Consider the following 18558-nt stretch of genomic DNA (forward strand, 5'->3'; position numbering starts at 1 on the left):
TCAGAAATACTTGACAAGCTGAAAGCACATAATGTTGAATTCCTGGTAAGCTCATGTCTTTCTTCATGTTCATTAGTTTTGCAGATGTTGAATTAAAGTAGAATTGCAGCTAAATTACATTAGAAGTCACCAAACCTTATTCTATGGACAGATATAACCAGGCCTTTACTTGTCCCATGGCAGGCCCTTTTCAAAGCAGCCTTGAGAAAAGGAAAAGGGTATTTCCAGGTGAGGTTGTATTCATTTATTTTCTTGGGAACCATTGGCAAATTAAACACTTTGTTGAATAGTTATGAGGACACACATGCACACACACACATACACACACACACTCGCGCGCACACACACACAAACACAATAGGAGAACAACTGGCAGGAACGTCGAGCAGACCCAGGCTCAATGGGGATAGCCTTTTGCTTTGACCGGTTGGGGGGAAAGAGAGCAGGAGAGCGGGGCAGAGACAAAGACAGATAATGGAGGACAACAGATACAGAGAAGGAAAGAGAGGGACAGAGATAAAGTGAGAGACAAAGGGAAGAGACTGATGGACAGACAGGTACGTGAGCAGGTGGTGCTGAAGGTGGTTGCTTGAGCCTTTTTAGGTCTGTAGCCTCCTCCAGCAGCACCCAGGATGCGGGGGGCCGAAGGCTCCAAAGAAGATGAGTTACTGACACATATGAGGATGATTTATATATAACACATATAGGAGGACAGAGAGGAAAGACAGGAGCAGAGAGAAGCCCAGTGCAATACTGGGAGATCCCCGGCAGTCTAAGCCTATAGCAGCATATCTGAGGGCCAGCCTAAACCTAAGCCTAAGCAGCCCAACTATAAGCCTGATCAAAAGGGAAGGTCTTAAGTCTGCTCTTAAAGGTCGAGAGGGTGTCTGCATCCCTGACCAAAACTGGGAGACGGTTCCACTGGAGGGGAGCCTGATAGTTGAAGGCTCTGGCTCCCATTCTACACCTTTGTATGTTAGAAGGAGAATTTTGAATTTTATTCTGAATTTGACAGGGAGCCAATGCAGAGAAGCCAGTACAGAAGAACAGTACAGTTTCTGATTCTTTCTCCAGAATTTTGGAGAGAAAAGGATCTTCTGGATCCACTGTTGATTTTTTGAGAAGGGGTTTAATTCGTGCTACTTTAAAGGACTGTGGGACGTAACCAGATAACAGCGACACATTGATCATGTCCAAGAGAGGTGCTAACGAGGGGTAGAGTCTTTGAGCAGCTTAGTTGGGATGGGGTCTAGAAGACAGGTGGAGGGTTTAGAGGAGGAAATTATTGTTGTAAGCTCATGAAGGCTAATGGGAGAAAAACTCTCAAAGCTGCCTCCAAGGCTTCTGAGGCTATAGGTGCCATGTTGTCAGTAGATGGCAGGAGGAGGTGAATTTTCTCTCTAATAAGGACAATTTTGTCATTAAAGAAGTCCATGAAATCTTTGCTGCTCAGGGAAACAGGAATGCTTGGTTCAGTAGAGCTGTGGCTCTCTGTCAGTCTGGCTACAGTACTGAAGAGGAACCAGGGGTTGTTCTTCTGCTCCTCGATTAGTGCTGAGTAGTAGGCTGCTCTCACTATACATAGGGCTTTCTTACAGGTTTTAAGGCTATCTTGTATCTATCTATCTATATGTGACTCCTCCAGTTTGGAGTGGCGCCATATTCTCTCAACTTCCTGGGTTTTTTTGTTTAAGCTGTCTGGTTGTGTCAGTGTCTGTTTTGTCAACAATGTACTTTCAGATCAAATGTTTTAGCCTACATTTCAATAATATTTCAACAGTATTTATTGTCTGTTTTTCCTAATTAACCTTAAACATACTGTCCAGCAGGGGGGCCACATAGGGCTTAAAGTGCATTCAATAATACCTCAATAATTATCAGTCATTTCTACATTAACATTAAACATGTGACAATATCCTTTTCTGTTTCACGTAAGCATTTTGCTATTCAGCTGCTCATAACAATACAAAATAAAAACCTGAGAGCTTGATGGAAGACCTATGCTCCTTTAAGATAAAATGCTGAACTACTTTTGACAAGTCCCACGGTCTCAGAGCATGTCGGACCCACGGGGTTAGTGTTACGTGGAGGCAGAGTAAACATCCAGAGTCCGTCCACTTGTCTTTAAATGTTCGGTTCTCAATGTCCACTTTTCTCTTTTACGAGCACTCAATCCTTCTCTTGAACCACGAACTGAATAAAATTTCTTTCCTTCCCCCTCTCAACTAACGCACGCTTTTTCCTCCTGTCAATCGCAGCGTTAAGTCTGCAGCGTGAGCGCGCACCAGTCCCACAGAGCTCGCAGCTCAGTGCAGGAGTCAGCTAAGGTTACTAGTATTATAATATTGAAACAAAAAGATAGCCTGCCATAAATATATAGTTTATTTAATGTTTTTAACGTCTTTAGAAACATAAGCTGTTAAAAAAAATAAAAATATATATATTATTATTATAAAAATATTATTATTTATTTACAATTTTTCTCAGTCCGGAGGTGACATCTGTTGGATCTGGATTCAGACCCTATTGGCATATAGGCGACCACTACTGCATAGTGTACATCCACAGGTTTATTGGTATTGACATGGGCATGTTACAAAAAGGGAGGTGTTTGTAGCTAACTTGTAAACTAGAAAGCCCCATGTCAAACACATCCTCCACAGAAAAGGAGGAACAATGTAAAAAAAAATGCCCTTTGCAATTTAGTACTTTAATGACTTGTATGTACATTATAAAGCAGTTGGTGTTCAAAATGTAAATTCAAATAATATATATTGAATTTTTTATTTTCTTAGCAATTGTAGCTTGGACCTAGTTAGCACTGTAAGTAATTAGATATTACATTTGCAACAGGGTATTTTATCCTCAAAACAGAAGTTATTATTTATTGAGCACTGCAGTTGTTGTCATATTCCCATTATGACAGCTAACAAAATAATGATGCAACAACAAATTAAAAATTATATTACATTGAAAAACTTCCTGTAGCTGCTAACCAGACATTTTTGAATAGTTGCTAATAATACTTGTAATTTCCACTAGTGTTATACAGTTCCCAATCAATCTAACAGAACTGTCAGATAATTATGTGGAGGATAAAAGGAAATAACGACTGAATTTTAGTTAACTTACTATATCAGTCATCCCAACCAAGCGCTAATAATGTCAGCTGATGTGTTGTAATTCTTTTTTATTTTTTATTATTTGTAGCCTACCAGAGGCAGAGAACACACCATCCCTGAAGCATGTGCATATGTAGAACACTAACCAACCACTGGCATCATTACAATAAAACACAAAAATAAAAGAATGAAGCCTTGCGTAAAAAACCTTATGTAAAAAAAAATATTCTACTTGAATAACACTACATTGGTAATTTCATTTCAAAGACTCCAAATTTGATTATTATTCAAGCATGCAAGCAACAAAGGATACTACAGACAACAGCATGGAATAAAGTAGTAATACATGCCAATATCGGCTTTTTGATAGCACAAAATGGGGGACTTTTCAAAAAGCAATTAAGTGATGTTATCTCTTGCTCTTCCCCTCCACTAGTCATCCTTCCTCACCACAGAAAGACGGAGACGTGGGGGCAGATGAAAGGCTGGTCCATTTACAGTGGTCACCACTTAGCCAGTGAACAGGATCAATGAGGGATGGGGAGGGAAGGATTCAAGACAAGAGGAGGACTGAAAGGAAGGGGCAGTGGAGAAGCCAAGCAGAGCGGGTAGAAGGCCATGAGCAGAGTCAGATTGTAAAGCTGATAAAAGGTTTTTAAATCTGTGAAAACAGGGAAGGATGCTGGGCCTGATGGCATCACCCCACAAGTCTTAAAGACGTTATAGCCAACTTTTCACTGACATTTTTAACATGTCACTTGCTTTCTGTGTGGTTCTGGATTGTTTAAAAAAAAAAATTCCTGTGTCTAAGAAAAAAAACCTGTCACCTGTATGAATGGTGTCATATCTATAGCTTTGATTTCTGTTGTAATGAAATGTTTTGAACAGCTTGTGAAGGCATATATCAACAAATGCATACCTGTCTCAACTGATCCACTATCTGCATATAGATCAAACAGAGCTGTGGATGATGCTGCATCCTCAGCTTTGCATATTGTGCTCCAGCATCTAAAGCAGGGGTGGGGAACCATGTACCATGGAGGGCCTTGTGTATGCAGGTTTTGCTTCTAACTAAACACTTCAACAGGTGATTTCACTGATTAACACACCTCTGTGGTTGAAGGTGTGTTAATCAGTGAAAACACCTGTTAAAGTGTTCAGTCAGAAGCAAAACCTGCATACACAAGGCCCTCCATGGTACATACACCTCTGATCTAGAGGGCAGGGATACTTATGTCAGGATGCTATTTGTTGGTTATAGTTGTGCCTTCAGTACCATCAGAACTTCTATCCTGATACCTAAGCTGTTAGACCTGGGCCTCTGTAATTCCATCTGCAGGTGGACACAGGGTTTCCTAACATGCAATTCCCAGACTGTCAGAGTTAGCTCTGCTCATCAGCCTCTATAGTGTTAAACACAGGACCACCCCAAGGCTGCTGTCTGAGTCCTCTGCTGTATAGTCTGTATATGTATATTTGTGAGTTAAGTTTCCAATTATAATATAGTCCAAACCCATGCCTTTTTTTAAACAAAAAAAAATCAAAAAATATAAATGAAAATAATTAAACATGAAAGGAGTAAGCTGCTGTCTGGTCTGCCTCTCCACCTTCAGGTGTTCAGTCTGACGAGGCAAAATGGTAACTTGTCCTCTGGTTCTCCACAAATCACAAATACAGATATAATATTTCAGAATTAGAATCAGAATCAGAAGACTTTAATCATCACCAAGCGAGATTCGGTTCATAACAGTGCTCCACTCAACAACACACAGGGAATCGAGAGAGAGAGAGAGAGAGAGAGAGAGAGAGAGAGAGAGAGAGAGAGAGAGAGAGAGAGAAGATTTGAAGTTACATTCTATGTAACATTGTACTCTTCCTTTCTCCTTAGCTGGAAAGACAACATCCCTTATCATGGGATGAAGTGGCAACAGATCTCCACCCCTCCCCCACAGAGAGGTGATGCTCCACATTCCAAGAGCCTTTTCACATTGCCAAGGGCCCATTTACTGTGTCCCAACCCCACCCTTTACCCTTACAGAAGTTGAAACTTCATTGTTGGCTGCTCACTCAAACTCTTTAGGTGGCCTGACCACTAGAAATAAAGTAGGAGTAGAGGAGATGATAGGTTACTGAACATTGTCTATTGGAAAAGGAAAAAGGGTTTTGTTTTTTTGTTTTTGCCTCTGAAGTTCTCATTAATATGTGTCTTTAGCCACAAAAATGTTTTTTCCCTCCTGCATTACTTCTTTGTGACACCAGAATGCAGAAAAAGCAAGCTACTTACATGTAGCATGAAGCTAATGGAGACTGACAGCTAAGAGCAGCAAAACTGTCCAAAAATGTCCCAAACCCTGTTTACAACGTTCACAAACCCTCAAGTCCATCATCCAGTATAATCCCTCTTCTTTATCTAGCTGTATGCACAGTAAACCACCTACACTGATTTGAGCCAAAAACAAACCACAACACATCCAATTCAGTGCTACTGACTATGAGCATGGACCCTGGAATCACTAAGAAGTAATACTGGAGGGGAAGAAAATGCAAAAGGCAAAATACTCTATTTAGGTCAAATATTGCTTCAAAGTGATGCTCTTTCATTTAGTACCATAGTCTTTTGCATGTGCATCTATAGAGTCAACCTGTTAGTGCTGACAACCTATACCAGTGGTTCACTTTACTCGCCACATTATATTAAGGGATTTCGAGGAGTGTCTTTAAATATATTTTAAATTGTTAGACTCATAGAAGAATTGTGTAAGTCATATTTAAGGTTTTCAACAAAAAAAAAACGCAACAAACAAATACATTTTTAGGTTAGTTAGTTAAGTGAGTTAGACAGATATCTCAATTTGGCCAAAACATGACTTAGGGCAATTATGCTATCAGGCAAACAAAAATCTAACATTGCTTGTTGTTAAATATAGTCAGTTGCAATTATAGGCTTCCCTGGAAGTTCAAAAATAAATTTCCACTTTTGAAGCCATTTTTTCTTAAATAGCAGAATCACAGCATGGTCAGGGTATTAGAAATTTCAGTCTATATACAGTATATATATATATATATGTCATATCAAACTCTGCATCACACATAAGTAGAAGCAAGTGTGTAAAGAAAATGTCCAAAGACAGATCTGCCCCCATTAACTGCTATTTTTATTCCAGTTGAACAAATGACCTTGACTGTCTTCATGTGTGTCAACTGAAAGATGAAGTTTATTCTGACCAGATTTCTTATCCTTGGTGAAATTCCACTCTCTCACATTCTCACACACAAACAAGCACGTTGTCCTTCTACTATCACGCTGGAATGCAACACCAACTCCCAGACTGGAGATGAACCTGGTTAATTATTAGAGAAAGAAAAGGGATCAGAGTGGGAGAATTGTTCCCAGAGTAAGGTCCTTTTTAACATACCGTCACCTTCTTTAAATGATTGCCTAAGTCATTTTTGGACAAAAAAAAAAATTTTGTGCTTCAATCAACTCCTTACGATGTTTTGTCTCCAGTTAATTTTGTGTTTTCTGAAAAACTTGAAAAAATGAATTACGCAACTGTCAGTGTGGGGACACAGCGCAAAACCTTCCTGTTCACACAATGGCTGTCTTTTACAAGAGAGGGAACAATCCACAATACATAAAATAATACAATCAAGAAAAGACCCAAGACAACAGCAAAAGACTGAGTGGAAGCTCTGGTAACATGGCTCTTGGTTGATCTGCAGTTTTGGTTCACACTCATATACCAGATGGTGTCCAATGAGAGCAGAGATGTATTGTGCCCAGATGACCATGACTTTCCTCTAACACCTCAACAAGGAGGATATTTTCTGTTTTGAGGAATATCTAAATATCCATGTGATGAGGAATTCAGAAATAACAGGCTCCGGCCCCCTCGCGACCCTTAACAGGATAAGCGGAAGAAAATGGATGGATGGAAAAAACAAAGCATAACTTGATCTAATTTTAACACCAAAATTAGCCTGTATATGAGGGTTTTTAAATTCGGACCAAAAAAATTACATTTTTAAGAAAAAATCACCATGTTATACTGCCCATAAACTATAGCTGGGGTGTTGTCTATGGAACAGCTGGTCAGGTGACAGGTGTCTACAATGTTTGCAGTGTGGCATTGCATGCAAACAGGTAAAAGATATCATGTTAGCCTGGGAGATGGACCAGATAAATCCCCTGACCACTGATAATGAATGAAGATTATTCCCTTTACCTCTGCAGTTACAATCCAGATGTTAGCACATGTTAATGTCTTTTTGTCCAATGTGAAATGTGTGAAACAAAAACTATTTACACGAGTTTAACACATTACAGCCTACATTTAATATTTAATATCATACACTGCACATAGAAGAACCATTCCATAAAAAAGACAGTATTGTACTTAAAACATTATAACATTAACTACACATTACTATTGTTCCTCATATGTTAGCTAGTCTATTTTGAAGCCACAGATTTTGTTGTTCCATCCATTTTCTACTTATCCGTTAAGGGACATGGGGGGGGGGGGGCTGGAGTCTTTCCCAGCTGACTTCTGGCGAGAGGCGGGGTTCACCCTGGACAGATCGCCAGTCCATCGCAGGGCCAACACATAGAGACAAACAACCATTCACACTCACAGCCACACCTGTAGTCAATTCAGAGTCACCAATTAACCAAATTTCCTCCTCTTTGGACGGTGGGAGGAAGCTGGAGTACCAGGGGAGAACCCACACAGGCACAGGGAGAACATGGAGACTCACACAGAAAAGCCCCGGGCTCAAACCAGGAAACTTTTTGCTGTGAGGCGACGGCACTAACCACAGCACCACTGTGAAATTCTTGAATATTCCTCCTAAAATATGATACAAAGCAGAAAATATGTAAATCAAATTTGACAGTTGATCTAAGAATCGAGATGTATGTTTCCTCTGCAAAATGTTTAGGAAGTTGAAGTCCATCCATCAAATTTTTTTCTGCTTTTCCTGTTAAGGGTCCCAGGGGGGCTGGAGCCTATCCCAGCGGCTTTCAGGCACAGAGAGGCGGGGTTCATCCTGGAAAGGTCGTTGAGATGATATGATAATGTTAATTTTTCTTGAACATATATATCATACATATATAACAAAAATGAAAATTTAAGTTCCAGTGCACCTGTAACTCCACAGCAAATTTGACTACATATGGTAAATGGTAAATGGACTCAATTTATATAGCACCATTCTACCCTTGCGGCAGTCAAAGCACTTTACAATGTCATCTCATTGGTGATGGTGAGCTGCTAAGTGTTTCTCTTTCTCCATAAATAAAATATAGCAGCATGTCCCATATTTTTGTTTACATGTGGTAAAAAAGTACAGCAGATGCTTCTGAAATTTTAAGTTTCCAGATCTTTAATGTAATCTGTAATTGGCACCGTCATCTCAAACTAAGATGGTGAGCAGGACGAACACCCCCGTTTGTGTTTAGCATCATAGAGCAACTAGCATGGCAGTGGACTGCCAACTTGGTCATGATCATTGAGTAGCTGCTCTGCAATCAGAATTTGTGACAACAAAGGAAGGTTTGATATCCTTTCAATTTTGATAACATTTTAAAAAAATCTAGAACTCATGGTCCACTTTCTTGCTATAGCTGCACATTCCAAACATATGTCAGGGTCAAGGCATAACTTTCACACAAATAGACAACAAAAAAATAGACCTGTGCAGCTCTAATGGTCAATACTTTCTTTGGTAAGACAACTTGTAATTCATTGGTGTAATATTAAGTCAGGTAAATGTCTTGACAAGACAAACAAAGGGATCCATTGTGTGTTTTAACCAGGAAATGGTCTATTGATATGAGGCCTTTACTGCTGCTGGTGAAGGGACATCAGGGTAATTATTAACTGAATAGTCAATGTTTAGAGAAGCTTGTATCTCCTGACAGCAGAGGGGAAAGAGAAATTGTTGGATTTAAAATAACAGGTGTGCAATCTGTCATTGCAATGAGTCGAAGTTTCAAAATATTTTAAATGATAAGTAGTCATAATAAACTGTACATTACTGTATTTAATAGGGTATCAGTTTTAGCACTGTATATAAAAGAATTGCTCAACAGATTACAGTGAAATGTTGAGCACAAGGAAATGTGTTCTATTAAGGGGTCTGAAGAAACCATTTATATGGTCTTGTGTTCGAAGAGTTGCTTGCAAGTCTGCAGCAGTCTTAACAGGAACTGCTAACTGTCTTGAAGCACCTGAATAACTAAACTTCTACCATAAAGCTGAGATTATCATAACGTAAAGTGCTTTATCAGTGGTACATAATGTAGTGTCTCCAAATGCACCACAGCACTCATTTACTGTAGCTTACTGTAAATATTCAGATTGGAACCTATGGGATACTGACGCATGACCAAAGTGTTGGATTTATAAGAGAAAAGAAGCTATCAGATTAGCAATCTATTAAAGCCATCACAGCAGTCACAGTTATTGCTTATGGAGATAATCACTAAAGTTCCCTTAGCAAACTGATACTGGACTGATTTTGTTGATGATGATGATGATGATGATGATGATGACGATGATGATGATTCTGTGGTTGCAAATCAGAGCTTAAGTTTAGGCCATGACTTTTGAAGTACACACCTTAATCTGACATTTGGCACTTCAAAAGCATAACCGGTTTCTATGATCGAGATCCTCCTGCTTCCAGGCCCCAGCATGTACTCCAGTGATCGCGATAGACACTAGTAATTAGTCTCCAGTGTACCAGCTCCAGAAGATTTCCTTGTGTTTATCCAGGTGTAACCCTGTCAATACCTGGGTCTGACATCCAGATATTCTGCAGGATTTATACAGTCATGAACAATTATATTTGGGGGGGAGAAAAAATTTAGAAGTTGGAGAAGTTTTGAGGTAAATCATCCAGACAGGTATGGTGACATCATGGAAAAGCTTTCAGTTAAGATACTGAGGAAAGTCTGTAATGCCTCATCTTAACTTACTCATCTTTTTTTAAATATTGAGTAACAAACCACATACTGTCTGTAATGATGTTTCGCCATTAGTGTGCCAGCTAAATTTAGCGACATGGCTGAACATTTACAATTAGGCATTAATAGTGTGTTATGCTTGATTGGTTATGTGATATATTCTTGTCTTTACTGCATAAAAACAAAACAAAGAACAAAGAATTTGAAACCACCAAATCAGGTCGGCTCACTCCACCATCATACTAGAACCCACCTTCAATCCATGACCTATATGTCCGAACCCTGTCCAGCGTGTCATGCAGATCCACACTGCGTTTCCACACTTGAATGAGGCGCAGTTATGCAGGTAAGTGGGAAGATCAGGGAGTGGGTCATTACAGGGGAGGAGATCAAGATTGAAGAACTTGGATGTGGAGTAAATGATTAATTGTAATAATAGTAACGTGAGTCTGGACATTGGCAAATATGTTAAATAAAGCATTACCAGAGAAGCCTGCTTTAAAGCTTCAATCATATACAGTATAAATCTGAATCCCTTTCTTCACTGCTATATTTAACAGGACTCAGCTGTACCTTGGTGATTTAGGAATAGAACAGTTTTACAGGAAATACTCTGTACTCTGGACCCAATGTGTCTCTCCCTTTGCTGTTGTTTATCTATAGGTCTTCAGCTGACAGCAGCATAAACACACTCCCATCATCCAGTAACACTAACTTCCTGTTAAAAGCCCATCAGCAGACTGTTCATAAGCTTTTAGCTCTCATCAAATCTTTATGGCAGTGAAGTCTTTTACTTTCTGATGAGAGCTTCCAGTTTCAAAGCCTCTGGTTCACATTTACACGTTCACATGAGTACTATGAGTTTGCTGGCAGACACCAAAACTACAAGTACAGGCACCTCACAACACTACCAACAGGAGTACAGATAATATCAGGTTAAGAAGGCCTGATGTGTGTTGTGGGGGACAAGCCTAGACATGACTGTTCTTCCTGGAATGGGTGATGTGCAGCCATTTCACCTGAGGTGGAGAGAGCAACACCATGGAGGAGGGGAATTCATCCTCTTCTTCTTTCGAACAATTGTGTCAGCAATTGCTCACTGCTTTACCACTAACTCATCATATTAACATCTCGCCTGCATTTATGGCTGAATATTCCATTCTCTCTTTTAAAAAAGGGACAGTGATTATTAATTAAGATTTTTAAGAAATGTAAATGCACCAGTGCTAGAAAGGCTACTTTTCATCAGTAGTCCCTTTGCCTAATGTAAATTGGCATACTAGATAATAAAAACAACAAAATACAACATGTAAAACAGGTAGAAACAAAGCACACAGTGATTGATAAAAAAAAAAAAAACATCAAATACACGATCACATGATACAGACAAATAACAGCATCGTTGTCTATGGGTGTCAATGAGCCTTTTTTCTTGGCTTGAATGAATGAAATGATGTGGGACCTTGAAAATAAAGCCTTACTGAATGTATTTTTTCCAAGATATTTGTACACGGTGACAACTTGTCTCTCCAGAGGTGTAGACGTTCAGTTTCATATCTGTGCTGTGTTTTGTTTTTGTTTTTTGACAAAATCATACATTTAGTTGCAGACACCACTGGTTAAGCCCAGACATGACTCTCAACATAGCATCTGTTAGCTTGATCGCAACCGCTTCTGAAGTTTACCCATAACCAAAATAGAATCACTTTTGTTCCATCACTCATGAAAGTTCTTTCAGATCCAATTTTGGCATTCTCTTTTATTTTCAGTCACAATACATCCAGATGTTCATGGAAGAAGCGGTAAATGATAAAAGGACATCCGTGTCTTTCAGTAGGTGGATACAAATTGAATCTGTTCCAATAGTATACATCAGGATTTAAATCAAACAAAGCTAAAGAATGGCCACAGAATGATTGTGTTGAATGGCAGAGTAATACAATCATGTAAACCAAGCAGACGTGCCAATTAGGTGATTTGGCACAAAAAGGGACAGATATGAATTTATTTTAAAATAAAGGCTTGATTTAAAATGTTCATATTTTTTGAATGGTGGAAAATGGATGGGGGGGGGGGGACACATGTCTTATGTGTTTTTCACACCTAGACACTGAATATATGCAGGCCCATTTGTTTTTTCTTGGTAGCACACTGTTCATGGCCTATCAGTAAATTTTGAAATAGATAAATAAAAGTAATAGCCTTGAAAACACATGAGAGATCACTGAGGTTTTCACTGGAAATGAATGCACTTTCTGTGCATGTACAGTAACCAATTGTGGAGATGATCACTGACGAATGAGGAACTAAGGATGTGTGTCATGTCACTCTCCAAATACATGGAGAGAAACCTTTTTCTACAATGAGAGAATCTTTACTGAGGCATTCACGCAAAGGATTTCTTTTATTTATCGTCTCGATTCCAGTCGGCATTGATAGAAAACAAATCCTGGGTGAACGTGGTAATTTGCACAAGTTGGAGCCCCCTTCAGACCTCCCCTACTAGCCAGTGAAAAAAACTGAGAACACACAGAACAACTGCAACAAAGGACCCCTTCCTTCCTTTATCTTGCACTAAAATCCCTCCTTTGCAGGCTCAGATGAGCTGATCCAGCTCACATTTCCTCCGATGGTCTCTCCTCAAGTCTCTCTAGTGTCATTTCAACATGTCGTGGCTGGTTATCACAAATGTATTTCATCAAAATAGTATTTGTCCCACTCTATTGAATGTCACAGTCATGGTGAACCACCATGTACATACAATACCAGACTCCTGGCACACCTTAATAGAACAAGGCCATAATTAATGTTACTGATTATACCTGTGTTTGACTTGTAACGATGTGTAAAAATGGCTCCTATGGTTAGGTTTCATATTTGTTTGTAAATTCTCCTGATGCAGTATTCACTAAGTAATAGTCAAGAGAATAGTTTTTATTTTGACATCCACCCCTGAAGCTTCTGAATTTGACCAAAATGAGGTTATTCGCCGTTCACTTCCTGCAGGTGTTGCTGAACTTCCCTACTACTCTACTGATGATTTTGAAGTTTGGTGCTCCACCATTTTTAGATTTTCTTTCGGTTCTTTCTCTTCTTATTATTATCTCATACCACATTCAGAGTGTGCCCATACCTCCATAGCCTCATTCCCTCACCTGAGGATTGTGAATGCACTTACAGAGACTCAAGATTCATCATTAACACATCACAAGTGCAAACATTTTAGCACTTAGAGAACACATCATGTACCTGAATAAGATTTCCCCCAGGACTTCTGTCAAATAGAGCTCCTCTAGCCAGATGTCCGATCCATTTTGTATTTCCATGAGTTTGAAAATGATCACAGGATGTTAGTTATGTTGCACAGTTTTGCTGCAATAAGTGTGGACAGCTTCATGAAACTGATCGGGAAAGAGAGGCGAAACTTTTTAATGGCATGATGAGTGAACAGGTATGTAAAGTTTGCTTGAATGACATTCATGTGATACCATCTGTGTGGGTATGTGTCATACCCTTAGACCTTGTGTGTTATGCCGTGACTAGGGCAGCTAAAACTAAAGGGAAGTTCACTCCTATAATGGTGGGTGTGGAATTTACCATACTTCCCATTCACTTAATGTGACTGGGATTATACAGAAATACAAGTCACTCATAAAAAAATGTGGAAGTGTTTCTTAATCACTGTTGTTGTAGATATATTTTCTGCAGAGACAAACTTTCATTCGGTCTGAAAAATGAAACCTAGCACCTATTTGGATTTTATCCATTGCATGGGTTTGAGTGACAGTGGTATGGAACCAAATGTCTCATGGCTCACGTGTTGATGTATTAGATGTTAAAAAAAAGATTTTAAAAATCCATCCACCTTTCCATCCATTTTCTTCTGCTTATCCTGTTGGGTTGGGTTGGGGGGCGGGGGGAGCCTGTCTCAGCAGCTTTCGTGCGTGAGGCGGGGTACACCCTGGATGGGTTGCCATAAAAACGATTTAAAAAAAAAAACTTTGTCCTCTTCACATTCAAAGTTGACAACATCATCATGCTAGAGGGCAGTTGAGCAGCAAATACTGCTAAGGCGACATAAAATCCTCAGATCTGAATCAGATCTATAATCTAATTGGTTATTCCTCAACAAAGGTTCTATCATCCCACCAAATTCACAACCGTGAGGACATGTAACCAAAGTATGATAGCCTGCAGAATATTATGCATGGATCACATGTGGAAAACAAGTCCAGAAAAGACAGCAATCAGAAGCACACAGCAAGATGCTGCACACAGAACAGAAGTGATCAACTGTGAAGGCCCCCAAAGAACTCTAATAAGAAACAATTCAGTGGATATTTGTGGCAAATTTCTGAAAAATTCCCTCAAGGCTTTCAAGAGCTATTGTGGTAAAGAACAATGAGGCAGATGGACGGCATAATGACAACCCCAAAATATATAATATTCCTCCAGCCAGACCAGAGGTCCAATGATGCTGTTCTGGAGAAGACCTAAAACTAGCTGCTGCTGAGACAATAAAACTGAGCAGGAAAATGAGATAACAAAAGTGACAAGTAGGGTCTTTTTGTCATAGATTTATTTTGCAATGACAGAAGTCCTCCCCTGCTGGCAATCAGAGAGAATATGATGTTTAGGCATGACTAGGCTGACTACAGTTCGCAGATCGAGGAGTGGCTCAATGTGGGTGGAGTTAAACGTTTGTCTCCGCAAACTTGCCACAATCATCGAGGCATTGATGGATTAGGGTCGATCTAATGCTTAAACCTAACCTCCAGGACATCTACACCAGACGGTGCAGGTCCAGGGCAAATCACCACCCCAAACACAAACTGTTTGAGTGGCTGCCCTCTGGCAAGCGACTCTGCTCCATCATGGCCAGGACTGAGAGGCTGAGAAAAAGCTTCTTCCCTCAGGCCATACGGACCATAAACACTTAAATGACACACATTCTGCATCTTTTGCACTCTGCATCCTGCAGCCTAGCACCTTATTACTTACCTGTTGTATCTGGTTTTTGCCTGTGGTCCCCTACACACTGCAAATTGTTTTTAACTTTCCACTTATTTTGAACAGTTCTTCTTCTTATTATATTATTATTTTCTGTCCCTTCACCTTTTTTTATTATGTACTTATAGATTTTTGTGAATATGTCGGCATTATTTTTTTAATTATTTTTTTTCCCCTTGTATATTGTCTGTTTTATTATTATATTTTTGAGGTTGGTCAGCTCTTGAATCCCAGTTCCGGGCGTCAGGGGCTGCCAGATGTTTATATTTAGCCTCGCCCACATTTAACCCATCCCGATCTGCATACGACAGTCAGGTGCACTTGTAGGCAGTCGCAGGAATTATCAAAAACTGCAACCCTGAAAAGTTACAACAAAAATAAGTCAGTGTAGTGTCACCAAAATCACTTCATACATTGATTAGTTGATTTTACTCTTTCAGAGCATCATTGCTGAATGATGCCACTAGTTTTTTGTTTTGGAAAATAATACCTAATATTGGGGGCAGCATGGCTCAGAGGTAGAAAGCCCGTCTAACAACCGAAGCTAAGATGATACAAAAATAGACGATGTAAGCGGGTAAGTAACCCAATCAGTGCCCCGCTATGTGTTTACGTCACATTTTACTCCCTGCTGAGCTTGCTTGGAACCCCAGTGGAGCAGGGACCAAAATGGTAATGGTTTGTACCATGTTGGGGCCAGTGGAAACAGGGCCGAACCAACCCGAGCCGAGCCGAAGTGGGCCAGTGGTAACGCGCCCCTAGTGTGCTCTTTATGTCCACAAGCTGTACCCAAGGAAAAATTGCAGAGCATGGCTTCATCGTGAGTTTTGACTTTCCCACCTTACAAACTAACAAAGTAACAACATCCTTTCAAGTACCTTGACGATTCAGAGCACAGACACTTGCACTATTAGCATTATATCCCATCATGCACTGCACTGGCAGACACAAAAAAAAGTCACATGGACAAGAGGATTGCAAGGTCCAGGAGGCCAGTGTTGTGCTTGACAGTGTTATTTTGTGTTTCAGATTAGCTCCCTCCATAGTCGTCTACACAGAAGTCCCGACAGAGCAAGGAGGGGTCATGGACTAGAAAGGTGATTCCAAACACTCGTAACTTCATTTTTCATTCATTCCCCCAAAATTAATCGAGAAGTTTTGTCTGGCTAATAATAAAGTTTTGGGGTTTTTCTTTGTCTTGGGTACATTTTGAACATTTTGTGCTAATCATGGGAATTTGTATTGTACTTAATCCCCCACCCACCCAACCCCCATGGAAAGGTGAAGACTGACTGAGGCCCAGGTATTAATCACTGAGAAAGCTCCAGACCACACCCTGCACCTTAACCCCTTTTTATCCTTGTTGTGTGTGTTTAACCGCCAGTCTATTGTCATTGCTCTCTGAGTCTAGGTGTGGTTGCTCTTTACAATTGCAGTCATTGACATTTGTTAACAAAAGAAGCCAATCGACATGAAAAAACAGAGAGAGCAGAGCACGAGGAGCAAGCAAAATCATTATTCAAATTTGAAAAAAGAAAAACTAGATTTTGAATAAAATAAAATACATTATTTTCTTCGTCTTTATAATGGTTCTTTCTCTAGCTGTGGCACATGTTTTCCTGGATCCTGAGGGAATTTCTGTACTGACTATATGGACTGATATAACTTTGAAAGTGGCATTAATGTAAAATGCAATTCACCCTCTTTAAATGACAAAGCGCCACAGATGGGGATGGGCTGTGACTTGCAGTGATGGGAATGTGACAAAGCCTGAATCAGCTCTGAAACAACATGTTGCTGCACACTCTTAGACATACAAATGAGGACTGTGTCATGAACTGTAGACTGTCTGTATCAGAGACAGATCTGGCTTTATACACACTTTACACATACAAGAAATGTTACTCTTTAAATGTATTTACACAGATAAGAATTAATTAAAAATGTATGAAAATATTTGATGACTGGTACAAAGCTGTAAACAAAGTAATATTTGTCAATATGTGTATGATATATTCCAGTGTAGGGTTGTTTTTTTTTTGGATCAAACCTTCAATATGTGTTATTCAAAAGTATTAGTTTTACAATAAAAAGAAATTCAATTTTGGGAAAAAAAACCAGTGAAACTTAAAATAACAAAATATACAACAAGGCATAAATGTGAACTTTCTGACTGGATTTGAATCTGTAAATAGATTAAATACACATGAAACTGCCTTGTGAGCCTCTCAGTACACAAATGAAGAGCTTGTGGCCTTGATCTGTTAGGTACTGAAAATCTGATGTAATGTTTATGTATTAATGATAGGCTGTAGGTCAGATGAGAAACTGAAACTGGCAAAATGATGTTTTTCAAGTATTTTGTTTTGGTTATTATACATAAAGTGGTTTCAAGCTGACATTTCTTCTGTTTGTTCTTTATGTACAGTAGCCACCATTGTTATATGTATTGTAACCTGGAGAATTGGTATTATAGATTTTTTGCTGTTGTGCTATTGGATCAAGGTGATCCAGTCCAATGCTGTTCATGGGGCAAAAGTCACATTGATTTGCCAATTCTAGATGGCAGCATTTAGGATTTCTGGATATTAATCACTCAGATCCATATTAATCTTGTTTTTAACAAATCAAAACTGATGAAAACCACGGTGAATATAAATTCCGGTTTCCCCCTTTCTCCTGGACTGTCATGTTGAATGCAATCCATAGCTGGACTTCGCAGGTATGAGGGAATGAGAACGTCTCCATCTAGTGGCTAATTATGGGCATAACAGCAGAAACTGTGAAAGGAAATGATATTTAACATCGGTTGTGCCAAAATCGTAATTTTCAAGATCTAAAGATTTCAGGAAATGACAACAGACTTTCAATTCACTGATGTTAGAGTGTTATCATGGTGAGGCAACCATGTTTGATATTTTTCCATAAAACAGGGAAACTGTTATAACTTGACTCCACTACACCGTACTTCTTCAAACAGCTAAATTTAAGACATAGTAACACAGCAGTTACAGGGAGTAGGTTTAATGGGGCAAATGTCAAAACGTACTGTCTTCAGTGATGTGCAGAAACATCAGATACAGTAAATTTGTTCTCCACCATTTACTCACAGCTCTCTATTTAAAAGCTAAATCCACATAAGGTGTCTCGGGGCAAGGGTGCAATTAAATGGGTTAATTAATTCATGTTTTTCCATAATTACTCAACTCACAAAAAAACGGTTATTTTGTCAACCCTAGACTAGATATACCTGTTAAAAGGCCTCCATTCAAGGCAAAGTAAACTACACCATGCAGAGGACCTCCCTGGAAGACACTCAAGTTATGCTGGGGATACCCAGGCACCAATTTGACAACCTCCACACCATCCCATCAGTGGACCCATTGCAGGTAAAGTCTTTACAGATATTGAAACAAATGAATTGATAAAAGAAAAAGTCCAAGCCAGTTTGTCTTA

The sequence above is a fragment of the Aulostomus chinensis genome, chromosome 16, assembly GCF_037954235.1.
Source record: "Aulostomus chinensis isolate RoL2024-O1b breed Wild chromosome 16, RoL_Achi_v1.0, whole genome shotgun sequence".
Classification (NCBI taxonomy): Eukaryota; Metazoa; Chordata; class Actinopteri; order Syngnathiformes; family Aulostomidae; genus Aulostomus; species Aulostomus chinensis.